Below are 18,079 nucleotides of genomic sequence, written 5' to 3' on the forward strand. Positions count from 1 at the left end.
CCGAACACACACACACACACACACATAGGCGTTATATTTATATGCCCTACAACCCATTTCACAAGGAAATACAAAATGGATGAAATATTATTCAAATATAGAAGATAACTCACAAAGATACAGGAAAAGTACAGGGTTATGTGATAATGAAGCCTTTTGAGTCATGCAGCAGTTACCAATTCCCTGAAGAAGAAAGAAGTTATAATAAACATAATTTCTCATTCTTGTGACAAGAATTAATGTAACCCCTACTTTTCCTCTAAATTTTTTCACCTAAATCTTTCACATTACCCTCTCTCCAAATGAATACTACCTTTTCCAAATATTAGCCGTAGCTCTGAAGGCGGTGATAAGCAAGAGACCGTATTCTACTGCCCTCTGCTGGAAGATAGAGTTATCACCCATCAACTAGAAAGGAAATGGCTGCTCTCTCGGACACGACTGAGCGACTTCACTTTCACTTTCACTTTTCGGTTAACTAATCCAGGTTAGTTATCATCTGTCAGCCAACGTGTCATCTAAAACACGTGATGGATATAGACATAGACAGATGATAGATGGATACATAGATAAATAGATGGATGGATGATAGAGATGATAGACAATTCGTAGATGTATAGATAATTATTCAGAGATAAGATTGATTATATTCTGCAACTGCATTAGATCTATTTTCAGTTCGAAGTCAAACTTCTACGAACTTGAAAAATAAAACTAGGATAACACTTTTTAGATGGCAGGCATTTGACAAGGAGGGAATGTGAAAGGAGATGTCCTAACCCACATACAGGTAATTGATACATTGAAGATGTTCCGCAGAGGGAAAAGATTTAGGCTAGAAACTGGGAAATTGTTGTCAAGTAAGAAAAGCATAACTGGATAGATAAGGAAGGTTTTGTCACAGCATTATACTTTATTTCATTTCTCTATTCTATATGTATTCCGTGAGAGACCTTAACATATTTGATAAACAGTTGCATTGCTTTGTGCCTTAGCTTATGCATCTAAGTTTTTTCTCCAATACTCCAAGTACCCTGAGGGTGACAAACTGTGTGTGCTTGAATTTTCTTAAAAACATGTCATGTTTAATGTCATAGTTTTATTAGAACCGTAGATTTAACTCAAAGTTTCCAGAAACTTGGAAATATAATGGCTTTAAAATTTAAGCAGTTCTTGCTTAACATGCTGGTATCCTCTCTTGCCAGGTACTGCTGACACTCACGTCTGAATGATGCCTCCGTGACTCACTGGAATCGTGTTTGGACAGAAATATTGACTCAAGGATGGTATTCTCATCATCATGCTGGGAACAGGCATAGGTTTCAGACTCAGACAAACTTGGAATTTTATCTCAGTTCTAACAAAGCACTGAATATCTGTTAGAGCAAATACTTGCATAGTATATACCATGTTTAAGAGACCCGGGAGAGAGGTGCCAATTTTACCCATGAAGCAACTAAGGCACAGAAAGTATTAAGTAACTTTCACTGACTTCAGTCATGGAGTTAGGGAGTCATGAAATCTCTTCCCTGCATTGCATTTTTCTTATGTATAAAATGAAAGTAAAGAAATTCAACTTGCCGAATTTAGGGGAGAGCATGGGGCAGCGCATCCAGAGTGTGAAGCACAAGTCCTGGCACCCAGCAGGTGCTGAGATAAACTGTTGCTGGTATTTCGTCCTTTAATGACTTGGTCCTTATGGACTACCTGACAGTATTCCAGTTTCTAAAAGCAATGGGTCACTCATTGAGCTCACTGCAGAGTCTTCCTGCAGAACGCAGCATTAGAAGGAAACCAATGTAAAGTAATCAGCCTCCAATTAAAATAAAGAAATTAAAAACAAAAAAATCCAAAACCACTGGTGGAACTGTAGTTCCAGCTCAGAGAAAATAGAACTGCTGCAAATTTGTGTTAGGACAGAGATCTTGCTTCTTGTTTTAACTTTTTTTAAACTTGTTTTAACTGAAGTGTATAAAGCAGCTTGATACTAAAAAAAAAGGAAGGAAGAAAGAAATAAAACTGAAAAATCACCTTTCTTAGACCCTCCATTTTGAGGGTGGAGACCCATAAACAGGTGACCAGCTGAAAGAAACTGGAGTCCCTGTAAAGCACTGAGGGGAGAGAGAAATACCCTTCTCTTCACATGTACCCTTGCTTCTCCAGCTCCTTTCCCCTCTTTTATCCATAACCAGGTTGGTTAGAGCCATAGGATAGATTCCCCTTCTCTGACCTAACTGAACTGATGTTTACAACCAGAGCAGCTATGAAGGTGAGGGTTTTTTTTTTGTTTTTTTTTTTTTTTTTAACCTCCAGCGCTAACCTCTAAACTATTTACCTTTAAACTATTAGAGCAATCCCATGACTTACACAGATCTGGACCAGCCTCCTTGTTATTTATTATAAGAATCCATGTGTCCAAAATGCAAAGAACAAGTGAAAATAAATTCATTCTGTTAAGTCATTATTTAGAAAGAACATAAGATCCAGGACCACAGTAGAGATGTATTGGGCTGTCATTCTTGATTCTCAGAGCCTCTTGGGCAGTGAGGTAACCTCCCTGCTGGTCCAATGGTTTCAGGATAGATACCTTTCGTTTCCTTTCAGCAGGCATGTCTTCAGCCCAGATTATTCCATTAAAGATTTTATAATGTCCTTCCCTGTAAGAATGTTTGCCCTTCTTGGTTGCTTTAACCAGGTGAAGCATTTCCTCCCAGGGATCAAAGTGTTATCCTTCAAGTCTTTCCTCGTGTGTCTGCAACTCCAACCTGCATAAGTGAGTAACAGATGGGAAGGTATCATGAATACACCTTACTTGTGAACCATGAAATTATATGCTTCATTCATAAACCCCCTGGTGAAACAGGCTTTTATGACTCTAAGCTGGAAAATTTGAGGGAATTTCCACTTAACTTCAGGTTAGTTTCCATGGTACTAATCAGTACATTCCAGCTGCATGTGGTTATCTCTATTTTTAAAACAATACTCTAAATCACTACCCTTATAAATATAATACAATTTAAATGGCAATAAAGTCACATTTAAGAATTCTTCACTTCTCAAAATAAATCATGTCTCCTTTTTTATTTTAAACAAATGATCTTCTTTAATGTCTTAAAAATATTCTTTGTTTTACAACTCCAAAAAAGCAGCAATTTTACTAACCTGGATTTTGAAGACTCATTTTATCAGCTAATTAAGAACATAAGAAAAATAGGTGTTTCATATATTTATATTTATTTGATGGAAATATACCTTGTATTTTTATTTCCTTCCTGCCATAAAATACACGAAACTTCTGACACTTTGTTGAAGATATGGGAAAATAGCTTATATGTCTATGGTCTTTTTTTAAAATTCAAGTACAAATGTTATATTAGTTTCAGGTGTACAACATAGTGATTTGATATTTATATATGTTACGAGAGAGATGTGTACCACCATAAGTCTAGTTACCATCTGTCACTGTTTAAAGCTCTTACAATATTATTGACTGTATTCCCTATCATGTACATTATATCCCCATGACTTATGTACCTGAAAGTTTGTGCCTCTTAATCCCCTTCACCTTTGTTTCTCTCCCCCGCATCCCCTGCTCTCTGGCAGTTACCCATTTTCCTTCTCTGTGTCTATAAGTCTGTTTCTGTTTAGTTTCTTTATTTGTTTAGATTCCACATTAAAGTGAAATCATACAGTATTTGTCTCTGTCCATCTGACTTGTTTCATAACACCCTCAGCTCCATCCGTGTTGTCACAAATGGCAAGATTTCATTATTTTTTAGGCCGAATAACATTCTATTGTGTGTATATATATATATATATATGTATATGTATATTACATCTTCTTTATCCATTCATCTATTGATAAGCACCTATTGATTGCTTTCATATCTTGTCAATTATAAACAATGCTGTAATAAACACAAGAGTGCATATATATTTTCAAACTAGTGTTTTTATTTTCTTCAGGTAATACCCAGAAGTGGCATTGCCAGATCATGTGGTAGTTCTATTTTTAATTTTTGAAGGAAACTCCATACTGTTTTCCATAGTGGCTGCCCCAATTTTTATTCCTACCATTAGTGCAGGAGAGTTCCCTTTCCTCCACATTCTGACCAACACTTATTTGTCTGTGGTCTTTAAATAAAGAGCAAATGATTATCTAGGCTCAAAAGCTCCCATCAGTTAATCAGTAAATGTTTACTGAGGACCTACTGTGTTCCAGACACTTTTCTAGGCACTGGGGATATATCAGCAAATAAAACAAACTTATGTCCCTGACTTCCTGGAGCATATATTCTAACTTGTTTTACCTAATGGATGAGGAAGATCTAGGAAACAAGATTTTGGTTCTAATGTTTATTGTCCAATTTATTTTCCATTAACCATTTCACTTTTCTTAGCCTTACGGCTTTTCTTCCTATTAAATAATTGTTTTTAAAATATCTTTTATCCACCTCCTTTGAGTGTTTTGAAATTGAAAACAGCAGGGAGGGAATTCCTTTTCGGTCCAGTGGCTAGAACTCTGCACTTCCATCTCAGGGCACATGAGTTAAGTCCTTGATTGGGGAGCTAAGATCTCATAAACTGTGTGGTGCAGCCAAATTTAAAAAAATAAAAAAAGACACTTAAAAAATTAAAAAAAAAAAACCAGCAAGGATACAGAAAGCCATGTACACAAAAGAAGAGAAGAGGCAATTATGGGACTCACTGAGGGATAAGCTGTATTGTTTACCCTCAGGCAGGTGTTAGTCTTGTGCAAGGAGAAAGCTATGCCATGAGACATATAATAATCAATTACTAACCTGTGTGCTGCTGACTTTAACTGCGCTTGGAGATATCAAGGAGACTAACTATTGAGGGACGATTCAAGGAGAAGGTAAAACTTGGATTGATTCTTAAATAATGTTGAAATTCGGCAGAGAGTAACAAAAGTCAGATGTGGGAACTGGAATGATGTAATTGATGTACAGTTATGGAAACTGGTTGATAAGGACTGAGAGAAACAACCCGATAAAGAACATGGAGAAATATTTTGGGAGTCTTAAAGTCCAGACAGAGGGTTTGATATAATACAGTGGAAGTCTCAAGCATGGAGGGGAGATGTCAATAGTGCTGTCTTAGAAAGGTCTGAGCTACATCCTGAGCCTACTGTAAGTTTCCCTCAAGAATAGGCATGTCCTGACATTGTCAGCCTCTCCCAGGGATCAGAAGCCTTCCCTTTTCAGACCTAGTGAACTTCTGAAGTCTTGGGAGGAGAGGAGAAATATATGCATCCCTTGTGCACAAGAAGGAGACTAAAATCACTGTACTTCTGGGTCCTCCACCTGCAGCTCTTTGGGAAGAACCAAAGGTATAGCATAAGTCTTGACTCAACCTCCCTCAACAAATAAACCTAAAGAATAGCTTGGTCTTTGGCCATGTACTCATTCCATAAGGCCTGCCAAACTTGAAAGAATTAAGATTAACTCAAGTTTGATATCTTTAAAAAGTAAGTGCCTGGAGAAACTGTCTTATTGAGAATCTCACAGTAACATGGTCAATCAGGAAAAGGTTTAACAGAAAATCTGAAATATCAATGCCTTAAGTAAGATAAAAAGTACTTCTCTCTTAGATAAAAGGAATCCAGGGGTAAGCAGCCCAGGGTTGGTGTGGTGACGCCAGACATCAATGGCCCAAGCTCCTTCTATCCTTCAAATCCACCATTCAAGCCCTGGTTTCCATTTTTAAGATTCAATTCATGGTCCAAGATGACTGCCACCATACCCACATAGCAGGCAAGAGAAATGAGGAAGACAGAAAAGACTAAATGTACTCTTCCAGCCTAATCTTTCTTTGAGCATCCATCCTGAAGTTTCACTACATGTTTAGTTCACTGGTCATATACATATATGACCTTCAGAGGCTGGAAAAGACAGCCTCTCAGCAAAGTTTACTCCTAGCAAACCTGAACTCATTAAGGTTGTAAAGTAAGAAAGTGAATAGAAAGTCTAGAAATGCATTAGAAAGCAAATACAAAGTCTTAACAAATGAGAACAGACCAAGGTGAAAAATAGTGAGAATGATGGTTACAGTAGTTAAAAAGTTAGATGCCCAAGTATTTTTCCCAGGGTTAGACAAGAAATCAAAACAAGGACCAGCTGCCAAAACTGGGCTTTTTCCTCTGCCTTACTGATTGCTGATGGGTATGTTAATATGCACTTCGCCATATTCTAACCATCTAGTTAGAATAACCATCTAGTTAAATGAAATACTAACCATCTAGTTCATTTGCTTTTCGTATATCCATTTGAGAACAAACAACAGACACAATGCTGCTTTATCCTGGAAAACTTCCGTGTGTTTCCTAAGTGTGATGGTATTCTCTTTTTTCATTAAGTTTTCCTTTTTTTTCCTCTTTAAAACATTTTTTAATTTTCTTAATTGTTAAGATCATTTAAATTTTTAATGGAGTACAGTAGATTGTGTTTGTTTCTGCTGTATAGCAAAATGAATCAGTTATACACAGACATATATCCATTCTTTCTTAAAATTCTTTTCCCGTATAGGTCATTACAGAGTATTGAGTAGTGTTACCTGTGCTATACAGTAAGATTTTATTAGTTATCCATTTTATATATTAGTAGGTAACGGTATTTGCTTACAAAGCCATAACACAACTTTCAAAGTCAGGAACTTAATATTGCTAAGATACTATTGATAATCTATAATCTTATTTAGATTTCACCAATTATACCAATAACATCTTTTAAGGTGAAAGAAAATATCAGATTAGGCACCACATTCAGCTGTCTTATCTCTTCAATCTCCTTTACTATGGAACAGTTTCTCCCTCTTTTATTACATGAGCAAGTTATTTTGTCATATATCTCTCAAATTGCATGTGTCCAGTGTTCCTTCCTGATAAAGTAAAAATAACTTTACAGTGGAGACTTGTGGCAGACACCATTTGACCGAATCGATCAATGTTTATAGCACCAATCATGGCACAGGCTGACCTCAATCACCTTCCAATAGGATGCAGTGAGAACATGTAATTTCTGTGCTTAGTCACTCAGTCGTATCTGACTCTTTTCGACCCCATGGACTGTAGCCCTCCAGGCTGCTCTGTCCATGGGATTTTCCAGACAAAAATACTGGAGCAGGTTACGATTCCCTACTCCTGGATCTTCCCGACCCAGGGATCAAACCTGGGTCTCCTGCATTGCAGACAGATTCTTCACTGTCTGAGGCAAAACATTCAAGCAAGATGTCTTCACTTGCATTCTACCCTTGCCTATCTGTCACAATTGCAGGATGAATCAGGGGACATTAAATCACAAGGACTGAGTTTCACCATCTTATTAACTTCAAAATCTGGAGAGTTTGCAAGAAAAGGATGAGTGCTTCAAAGACAACTTTTTTTTTTTTTCCCACTTGTAATCACATATAGGTTTCAAGGCTCCCACCATCTCTTCATCCTTTGTATCTAACCAATTATGTTCTCACTATTTCTTTGTATGTACATGTGCAGACCCATAACCTTGAAAGTTGAAGGGAATATTTAGTTCCCATCCTATGTTTCAGAATTTGAAAAAAAAGAATATTGCTTATTGTGTTATTTTTTTGTCCAGTTCCTCGAAGTTGGTATAGACATTTTCACTTGTATCTTGTGCTTAGTCACTCAGTCATGTCTGACTTTTTGCAACCCTTTGGACTGCAGCCTGCCACGCTCCTCTGTCCATGGGATCTTCCAGGCAAGAATACTAAGAGTGGGTTGCCACTTCCTCCTCCAGGGGATCTTCCTGATCCAGGGAACCAGACTGCAGCTCCTGTGTCTCCCACATTGCAGGTGCATTCTTTACCCTCTGAGCCATTGGGGAAGGCCTGCACTTGTATTAAAAGATTAAAAGAATTTTTTCTAATATTTGTTTGAATGAATTTATCTTTTCCCATGAATGCTTAAAGTATAACATTGCTATTATTTACATAGAAAAGGCAAGCTATATTTTTCCCATTGTCTAACAACAAATTATGCCAAAATTCAAATTTGCAGAGCCATATGAAGTTTCATTCCTCATGAACCCTAAGGCACATGTTAACAAAAAGAAACATTTCCTTTATCAGTTTTTGCTACTTATCTTCCTTCGCCATATTTCACTCATTTTACTTTTTCCCATTTTGTATCGGGGATTAATCTGAAATGTTTGATTTTAATTACAAATCCTCTTTATACAAAAACTTTTAAAATATGACTTTAGTATAATTTATTCCTAACTTCAAATCTTGTAGATAGGAAATGTCAAGGACATAACAACTTGCTTTTGAAGATTACAAAAGCAATGATCCAGGGAAGAGGCAAATGAGAACCACTGGAAAAAAAAATCAAAGAGGTGAAAACAAACATAAACCAGTAAGTAAAAATAAAGCCAGACTTGCTTTGCAAAAATCTACTCCCTAATGACAATAGTCCCTGCATAGACCCAGGAGCATCCTTGAGTCTGGCCAATCCTCCTGATTTCCTTAAGTAACAGAGATGAAAACTGGGCCTTTCTTGTGATAGTTCAACTAGAGGTAGCCCTCCACCAGAATATTACGGTAAATTCGTAGACTATATTTTTTAACCAAAATGTTTTTTAAAACATATTTTTAATAAACCGCATAATGAAATTTCATACCTAGGCTTTAGGATTTTGTTATAGTGTCTCTAAAATAGTCAATATTATTTTAATGTAATGAAGCAGCATTATTAAAACAAGGGTGACATTATTACTCCTTTTTAAAAATCAGTATTTGACTGAGATACACCTTTGAACAAAAATATCTGACTACATCAGTGAGCCTATTAGCCAGCATCCTATGCACAATTCTGGTCACCTGGGAAAATAGATAATTTTTTCCCCTTTTTTTCATCTCACTGAATGAGATTGCTAGCTAGATGAAAAAATAAACTGTTAATGCACTGTAGAGGTATGGACATCCATTTCTATCTGAGAAGGGCACAGTCCCTCTGCTGGAGCCCCTCGCAGCTCAGACTGCCTTCTGTCTGGCTTACACAGAAAGACTTCAGGTCCCAAGGTCATGAGGATCAAATTGAATTAGATTCATCTTGAGTCAGTTTGTTAGCTTTAGAACTCCACCTTCAGTATAACCATGGGAAACAATCCGTCAACCAAGGGCATATTCCAGGATCTTTCACAGGATTTCTCAGTTGCTGTTGGGAGGGGCTATCTTTATATTTTCAAAATTCCTGGGCACCCATTCCTCCTCTTCGTGTTTTTCCTTCTCCTCTGCTTCCCCTAAGTTTTCGCTGCATAGTCACCTTCCCCTAGAAATCCTTTCTGATTAAAATCATGTTCTGACTAGTACTAGCTTTCGCTTCTATCCTTTTTCTCTTTTAGACTGAGTCAGACACTTCTATATTTAAGTGATTTTCAGCCTCATATGCACTGCTTCTCAATTAAATACATATTCCCAAAGGATGAAGGAATCCTGCTTTGATTTCTGCTCATCTCCAGATCGTCCAGTGGCTGCTATACAGTACATGGGATAACACCTATAACACATACACTTAGAACTTTGCCCGGCACAGAAAGGCACCTAGTAAACGTTCAGTTCAGTTCAGTTCAGTTCAGTCGCTCAGTCGTGTCCGACTCTTTGCGACCCCATGAATCGCAGCACGCCAGGCCTCCCTGTTCATCACCAACTCCCGGAGTTCACTCAGACTCATGTCCATCGAGTCTGTGATGCCATCCAGCCATCTCATCCTCTTTCGTCCCCTTCTCCTCCTGCCCTCAATCCCTCCCAGCATCAGGGTCTTTTCCAATAAGTCAACTCTTCACATGAGGTGGCCAAAGTACTGGAGTTTCAGCTTTAGCATCATTCCTTCCAAAGAAATCCCAGGGCTGATCTCCTTCAGAATGGACTGGTTCGATCTGCTTGCAGTCCAAGGGACTCTCAAGAGTCTTCTCCAACACCACAGTTCAAAAGCATCAATTCTTCGGCGCTCAGCTTTCTTCACAGTCCAACTCTCACATCCATACATAACTGCTGGAAAAACCATAGCCTTGACTAGACGGACCTTAGTCAGCAAAGTAATGTCTCTGCTTTTGAATATGCTATCTAGGTTGGTCATAACTTTTCTTCCAAGGAGTAAGCGTCTTTTAATTTCATGGCTGCAGTCACCATCTACAGTGATTCTGGAGCCCAAAAAAATAAAGTCTGACACTGTTTCCACTGTTTCCCCATCTATTTGCCATGAAGTGATGGGAACAGATGCCATGATCTTCGTTTTCTGAATGCTGAGCTTTAGGCCAACTTTTTCGCTCTCCTCTTTCACTTTCATCAAGAGGCTTTTAGTTCCTCTTCACTTTCTCCCATAAGGGTGGTGTCATCTGCATATCTGAGGTTACTGATATTTCTCCCGGCCATCTTGATTCCAGCTTGTATTTCTTCCAGTCCAGCATTTCTCATGATGTACTCTGCATATAAGTTAAATAAGCATGGTGACAATATACAGCCTTGACGTACTCCTTTTCCTATTTGGAACTTTAGTAAACGTTAGCCATCCTTATCATCACCTAAGTGCTGATGAGTCTGGACAGAACTAAACTGAACTAAAGCGCTGATGACCAGTAGTAGGTGTCTCACGGACATTTAGGGTTTTCTTGGTTTTTTGTTTTTAATGGCCACGCCATGTGGCACATGGGATCTCAGTTCCCTGAACAAGAATCAAATTCTGCATTGGAGTTGCAGAATCTTAAATTTAAGTGAGCTCAACTAATGACCGTACTTAGCTTAGGGCATGGGACATGAGAAGGTCTCAACAGGTGGCAACTATTACTTACTAATAGGAGGTTACTAGGCAAAAGGAAGCCATACCTCAGTCACCGTGGAGAGATTTTAAGAGTAGAAGAGCTCACAATAGCAGTTAAAGCATTATTATTGTTAGTTGTCAAAACTAACAATCTAATTAGCCCAAAGAAAATAAATGCAGAGTAAAGGGCAAATTTATTGACGGTCAATCAGTCTTTGAGTCTTTCTGCCAAGTTACACCAAAAAATTGCTAATTCCTTCCAAGTGTCTGTCATGGGACCGTTTCACAAGAACAGCTGAGTTTATTCTTAAACGTAAGTGTGTGCTACTAGAAATATGGGATTCCCTGGTGGCTCAGATGGTAAAGCATCTGCCTGCAATGCAGGAGACCGGAGTTCTATCCCTGGGTCGGGAAGATCCCCTGGAGAAGGAAATGGCAACACACTCCAGTATTATTGCCTAGAAAATTCCATGGATGGAGGAGCTAGAAATATATTGGTATAATAGTCATTCCAAAAGTAATGACTCCCTTCTTCTACTGAAGAAAAAAATGATGCCTGGAAACAATAATAACAATAATAACAAGACGTAATGTCTGAAGAATATTTCTGAAACACCCTAATTTCAAAAGGCTAGAGCTGATATGTCGGTTCCCTTCATATCAAATATGACTTGGGAGGCCTCTCTTTGTAGTCAGATTCATTTTTGTTGTTCTTGGACTCCTTTGGGTAATAGGTGGCTTTGCAGCCAACATCATCACATCTAAAATTGCATTCCTCATTTTCTACTACTGTCCTCGTGACTGGAGCTGAGATGAAAAGTATTTTCAAAAATAACATCAAGGGCAATGATTAAAAAAGACTTGTTTTACCAAATAGTACATGGAAGCAACTTAGACTGTCCATTGGCGGATGAATGGATAAGGAAGTTGTGGTCTATACACACAATGGAATATTACTCGACTATAAAAAGAATGCATTTGAGTCAGTTCTAGTGAGGTGGATGAAACTGGAGCCTATTATACAGAGTGAAGTAAGTCAGAAAGAGAAACACCAATACAGTATATTAACACAGATACATGGAATTTAGAAAGACGGAAACAATGACTCTATATGCCACGGAGCAAAAGAGACACAGATGTAAAGAACAGACTTTTGTACTATGCAGGAGAAGGAGAGGGTGGGATGATTTGAGAGAATAGTATTGAAACATGTATATTACCACATATAAAATAGATGACCAGTGCAAGCTTGATGCATGTAGCAGGGCACTCAAAGCTGGTGCTCTGGGATAACCCAGAGGGATGCAGTGGGGAGGCAGGTTCAAGATCGGGGGACACATGTACACCCCTGACTGATTCATGTTGATGTATGGCAAAAACCACCACAATATTGTAATTAGCCTCTAATTAAAATAAATAATTTTTTTTAAAAAAGGAGCTATTGTCCCATGAAACAAGGTTAAGACTAAACCAAAGTCAGACTTGAACTCCAGATTTGTGAAAATCAGAAAAGCTGGTAAAGATGTTAAGTCCTGGAACATATCCTCTTTAGCATCACCAAGTAACTGCCTAGTTGCTGCCTGACCTAGCTCTCTCCATGAGCTGTCATTCAACACTGAGTCACAGAATACTTAGCCTGGATTGTGAGGCCCAGGGAGGTGAAAAGACCAGGCAGTGAGTACACCGGTGTCCAGGCCAGGACTAGCCTCCTCTTCAGTTCACAGTCCACAGCTCTTTGCTTTCCTTGGGCCAAGTGTCAAAAGTTACCATGATGATAAGAGATGTGACCTTGAAGACAGACTTCCGCTAGAGTTAGTAGTTCAGTTGTGCCTCTTTATAACCCCATGGACAGTAGCCCACCACGCTCCTCTGTCCATGGGATTCTCCAGGCAAGAATACTGGAGTGGGTAGTCATTTCCTTCTCCAGAGGATCTTCCTGACCTAGGGATCAAACCTGGGTTTCCTGCATTGCAAGCAGCTTCCTTACTGTCTGAGTCACCAGGGAAGCCCAGGCTTCTGCTACTGAGCGTGTAAACAAGACCTGGGGTGCTCAGGCTGAGACTTCATGGGACACAGTCACCACTGGCAAAATATGGAACAGTTCTTCCTATTAATAAATGAAAGTTCAGGGATCATAGAGCCTGATAGGAAACAAATAGATCCCACCCACACACACACTTCATGGCAAATAGATAGGGAAACAATGAAAACAGTGACAGACTTTATTTTCTTGGGCTCCACAATAACTGCAGATGGTGACTGCAGCCATGAAATTAAGAGACGCTTGCTCCTTGGAAGAAAAATTATGACCAACATAGACAGAATATTAAAAAGTAGAGACATTACCTTGCCAACAAAGGTCTGTCTAGTCAAAGCTATGGTTTTTCCAGTAATTGTGTATGGATGCGAGAGTTGGACTATAAAGCTGAGCACCAAAGAATTGATGCTTTTGAACTGTGGTGTTGAAGAAGACTCTTGAGAGTCCCTTGGACTGCAAGATCAAACCAATCAATCCCAAAGGAAATCAGTCCTGAATATTCACTGGAAGGATAGATGCTGAAGTTGAAACTCCAATACTTTTTGTCCACCTGCTGTGAAGAACTGACTCATTGGAAAAGACCCTAATGCTGGGAAAGATAGAAGGCAGGAGGAGAAGGGGATGACAGAGGATGAGATGGTTGGATGGCATCACTGACTCAATGGACGTGAGTTTGAGCAAGCTCTGGGAGTTGGTGACGGACAGGAAAGCCTGGTGTGCTGCAGTTCATGAGGTTGCAAAGAGTTGGACACGACTGAGCAACTGAACTGAACTGAACTGAACCCCCATACATACACACACAAATGCATTTCATTTACTAACACTAATCACAGTTTTTGTATATTAATAAATATACAAATATTTATACAAATATTTATACAAATATTATAAATATATAATTAATAAATATTAATAAATCAAAACTCTTAGAAAGAAAAGCAAAATTTGTCAGAACTAGGGCTTCTAAACTCTAGATAGGATGTGATAAGTTATTTAAGGCTTTACATTAGAAAATAAAATAACAATGTAGTTTCATCGCAAAAATCACAAACTCTTCTCATCCTATTTCACTTCTTTTGCCAGACAGTAAAATCTTTCCAACTAACTTCCTTCTCTGATTTACCTTTATAACTGTATAAAGCACTGCAAACAATAGACCCTTGAAAAGCATTTACTGAAAGGATAGGCCCCATAAAAGCATCGTGAAGTCGCTCAGTCGTGTCCGACTCTTCGTGACCACATGGGCTCTAGCCCACCAGGCTCCTCCATCCATGGAATTTTCTAGGCAAGAGTACTGGAGTGGGTTGCCATTTCCTTCTCCAGGGGATCTTCCCAACCCAGGGATCAAACCCAGGTCTCCCATGGCTTCAAAAGTTGAAAATATGAACTAATGGAAGTTTCCATTTTGATTCCTTGGAAGCTTTCAGATAGTTTTTAAGCTGAAAACTCCATATTTCATGTATTGACCAAAATTTTGAAGGAAATTGGTAAGAAAGAAATGAGTAAAAACATGCTGTCCACACTTAGTTGGGCTTTAAAATATTTTTTCACTCTTTGTTTAGGTTGTGATCGTGGCATTAATAAAAACATTTTACATACAACAGGAAAAGAATATACTCCATAATTTCTTGAGAAATAATGGTGAAAGCAATTAAAGAAAGATTTTAAAAGAATGACTTTTCTGGGCTTCCCTGGTGGCTCAGCAGTAAAGAACCTGCCTGCCAATGCAGGAGGCTTCCCTGATAGTTCCGTTGGTAAAGAATCCATCTGCAATGCAGGATACCCCAGTTCAATTCCTGGGTTGGTAGATCCCCTGGAGAAGGAATAGGCTGCCCACTCCAGTATTCTGGCCTGGAGATGTCCATGGACTGTATAGTCCATGAGGTTGCAGAGAGTCGGACACAACTGGTTCAATCCCTGGGTCAGGAAGATTTCCCCAGAGAAGGAAATGGCAACCCACTCCAGTATTTTTGCCTGGGAAATTCCATGGACAGAGGCGCCTGGCAGGCTACAGTCCATAGGGTTGCAAAGAGTCAGACACAACTTAGCAACTGAACAACACAAGTTGGATAAAATAGAAAATAAAAATAGTAAAAAAAAAAAAAAAAAAAGACTTTCCATTATTGTGTGTTTGTTAAACTGTCTAAAGATTTTGTTGTGGTGCTGTCATTGTTTAAAATTATTTATTTAGTTAATATACCTTTTTGTGAGTTGACAGTATTACTGTAGTATGGGGAGCAAAAAGATTTGCCTACCCAAAAGAATCCAGAAATAAAAGTTACTGTTCATTGCTTAGAATAACAAAGCACTAATAAAAGAGTTTTGAAACTGGTTCCAAGAGAATTTGGTTTGGAGTGTGGTCACTGGATAAATCCTTGGCAAAGGATTTATTACTTTTACGGGTCAAACAAATGTCCCTCAAAAATGATTACAAATGAAAGCTTAAGTGTCCTTCATCCATATCCTAAATAAATTTCCTTTTATAATTCTATAAAACTACCCCCCAGAAATCCAATTAAATAAAGAGAAAAAGTGATAATGACAGAAGCAAAAGAGTCAGAGACTGACAGACCAACAATATTATTGAGTATAATTATTAGGATATTAGTTTTACCAGTCGACATTGGGTAACATACACAGTATCTGGAAGCCCGGGCTGAGTGAACGCGTGCAATCCTTCAATCAGATAATAGTCATACAGATGCAGAAATGACAGGATCTTCTGCATATACCTCTCAATGCCAGTCCTTTTCAGTGATTAATCTGTTACACTTGCAATAGAATGTCAAGCTGAGCACATGGAGCAGAATCACAATACTTTGGCTTCATTAAGGACCTCCCACCCAGTTCTATACAGTTGGTGTTACCCCATCCCTGACAGAGGTCGCTCAGGCTAAGCTTACATCCTGAAGGGACAGGCAGTTCACCACAGTCAAAGCTGTCTTTTCCAGTCCTTTAAATTTTTAGAAAAAAAATTTTCTCACATTGAGTTTAATCAGCCTCCTGGTAACATCTCTCGACTGACCTTTATCCTATATCTTTACAGGAAAAGGGCATGATTTCACCTAAAATGCTTTGAGCACGTCTGGGTGAACCACTGTGCTGTATGCTGGCAATGTAAGAATGAAAGAGACAAATATCAACTTCATCCTCAGTCTACATCTTCCCCAAAACCAGCCCCAAATACTGGAGGATAGGGTTTATAATTTTTAAGTTTTCTGTGTTCTAGGATGATGATCCCAGTCTCCTCAACTCTTTCTCCCTCAACATGATGTCCAGGACTTTCTTTAATCTGGTTGCTCTCTTTTAGGGACATTTGGGCTTACAAATGAGGTCTTAAGCACATCACCCCTGATCTTTACTAATGCAATCTGGGATTTCACTCACTCTCCGTGTTTGTCAGTCTCAGTATGTTGCTGGGCGAGATGCTTATGTGTTTTTTGCTGTGCTTTGCGGCCTGCAAGATCTAAGTTCCCCAACCAGGGATTGAACCCACGCCCATATCAGTGAAAGTGTGGCGTCTTCACCACTGGATTGCCAGAGAATCCCCATACTGTACATATTTTCATGTCTTCCTCTGTCAATTTCTCATCCTCCCCTTTACGCTTATGTTTTTATCTTTATCTTTGTTAAATTATAGCCTTGAGGATTTTTTTTCAGAGTATTAGCCTGTCAAAATATTTTTGAATCCTCATTCTGTAATGCAAGGTACTGACTCTAATGAACACATCTTCAACTTCTTCTGAGTCACTAATTTTTAATATTAGAAAGGATAAGGCTAAGGACAAGAGTCTTATAGCAAATCATTGAAGCAACTGTCTCAAATTGGTTTCTATTAGTCAATCAACCTCTTTGGGAGAGAATTATTCAAATAGCTGAAATCTGGGGTGAAAATGGTGGATACAACATACCAATTGATTTCCTTATGCTGGAGGCCATGATAAGCATTTCATAAGTATTATCTTATTTAATCATCACAACCATGCCCATGCAAAGATGATTGCTATGCACGTTTCGTATAATGAATGTCTCTCATATATAGAGGTATGTTTCAAGGGTTTCATACAAGAAAATTGTGGCTGAGAGAGGTTATGTAATTTTCTAATATCCAAGAGAGCAAGGGATGGATCTGAAAGTCACAAATGTCTGTCCCACTCCAAAGCTCATATCCTTAGTCTAAAGGCACACTGCCTTCACACAGCATAGCATCACTCAACTCAGACTGGAGAGCCAGTGAGAAAGTTTTGAAATATCTCTATGAGCTCCAGATACATTATGGCCCTGATACTCAGTCTAGTAAATCTATAGCAAAAGATGTGCAAACACATGGAAGGATCCGTTCTTCCAGAATCCATGCTGGCCCCTAGGGGTGCCCTCTTGCCCTTCTAGAGTGCACGACTAACCATGCTGACAACTTAAACTGTCATTTTTCTGTGGAAACAACAGCATGGTGCCCCAACTGTAGTTTCTAGAGCCCCTCTTTCTCCCTCTTTCTGAAAAATAAGTTTTTTTTCCAGCTTCTGCTATACACATTCTTCCCATTTTGCATACATTTTCAAAGGTAACTGACCAGAATTTCAAGATCAAAACTGCAAACTCTTGACCAGATTAGGATGTCATTCTTCTAGACTTGACACTTTATCTCTATTCGCGCCTATTAGGTGCTATCAAAATGATTGCCTCTTCCTTCAAGTTTTATTCTTATCCTTTCTTCGTTTTCTTCTAATATGATTTTCCTAAAAACTTTTGTGCGTGTGAGCTTCAGTCATGTCTGACTCTTTGCGACCCTATGGACTGTAGACTGTCCAGGGAATTCTTCAGGCAAGAATACTGGAGTTGCCATACCCTCTTCTGGGGGATCTTCCCAACCCAGGGATCAAACTCGTGTCTTTTATGTCCCCTGCATTGATGAACAGGTGGGTTCTTTACCACTATCACCACCTGGGAAGCCCATGTGTGAGACTGCAGCTGCTGCCGCTAAGTCGCTTCAGTCGTGTCCAACTCTGTACAACCCCATAGACGGCAGCCCACAGGCTCCCCCGTCCCTGGGATTCTCCAGGCAAGAACACTGGAGTGGGTTGCCATTTCCTTCTCCAGTGCATAAAAGTGAAAAGTGAAAGTGACGTCTCTCAGTCATGTCCAACTGTTCACAACCCCATGGACTGCAGCCTACCAGGCTCCCCCGTCCATGGGATTTCCCAGGCAAGAGCACTGGAGTGGGGTGCCATTGCCTTCTCCGTGTGTGAGAC

This window comes from Ovis aries, chromosome 20 (assembly GCF_016772045.2).
Source record: "Ovis aries strain OAR_USU_Benz2616 breed Rambouillet chromosome 20, ARS-UI_Ramb_v3.0, whole genome shotgun sequence".
Taxonomy (NCBI): domain Eukaryota; kingdom Metazoa; phylum Chordata; class Mammalia; order Artiodactyla; family Bovidae; genus Ovis; species Ovis aries.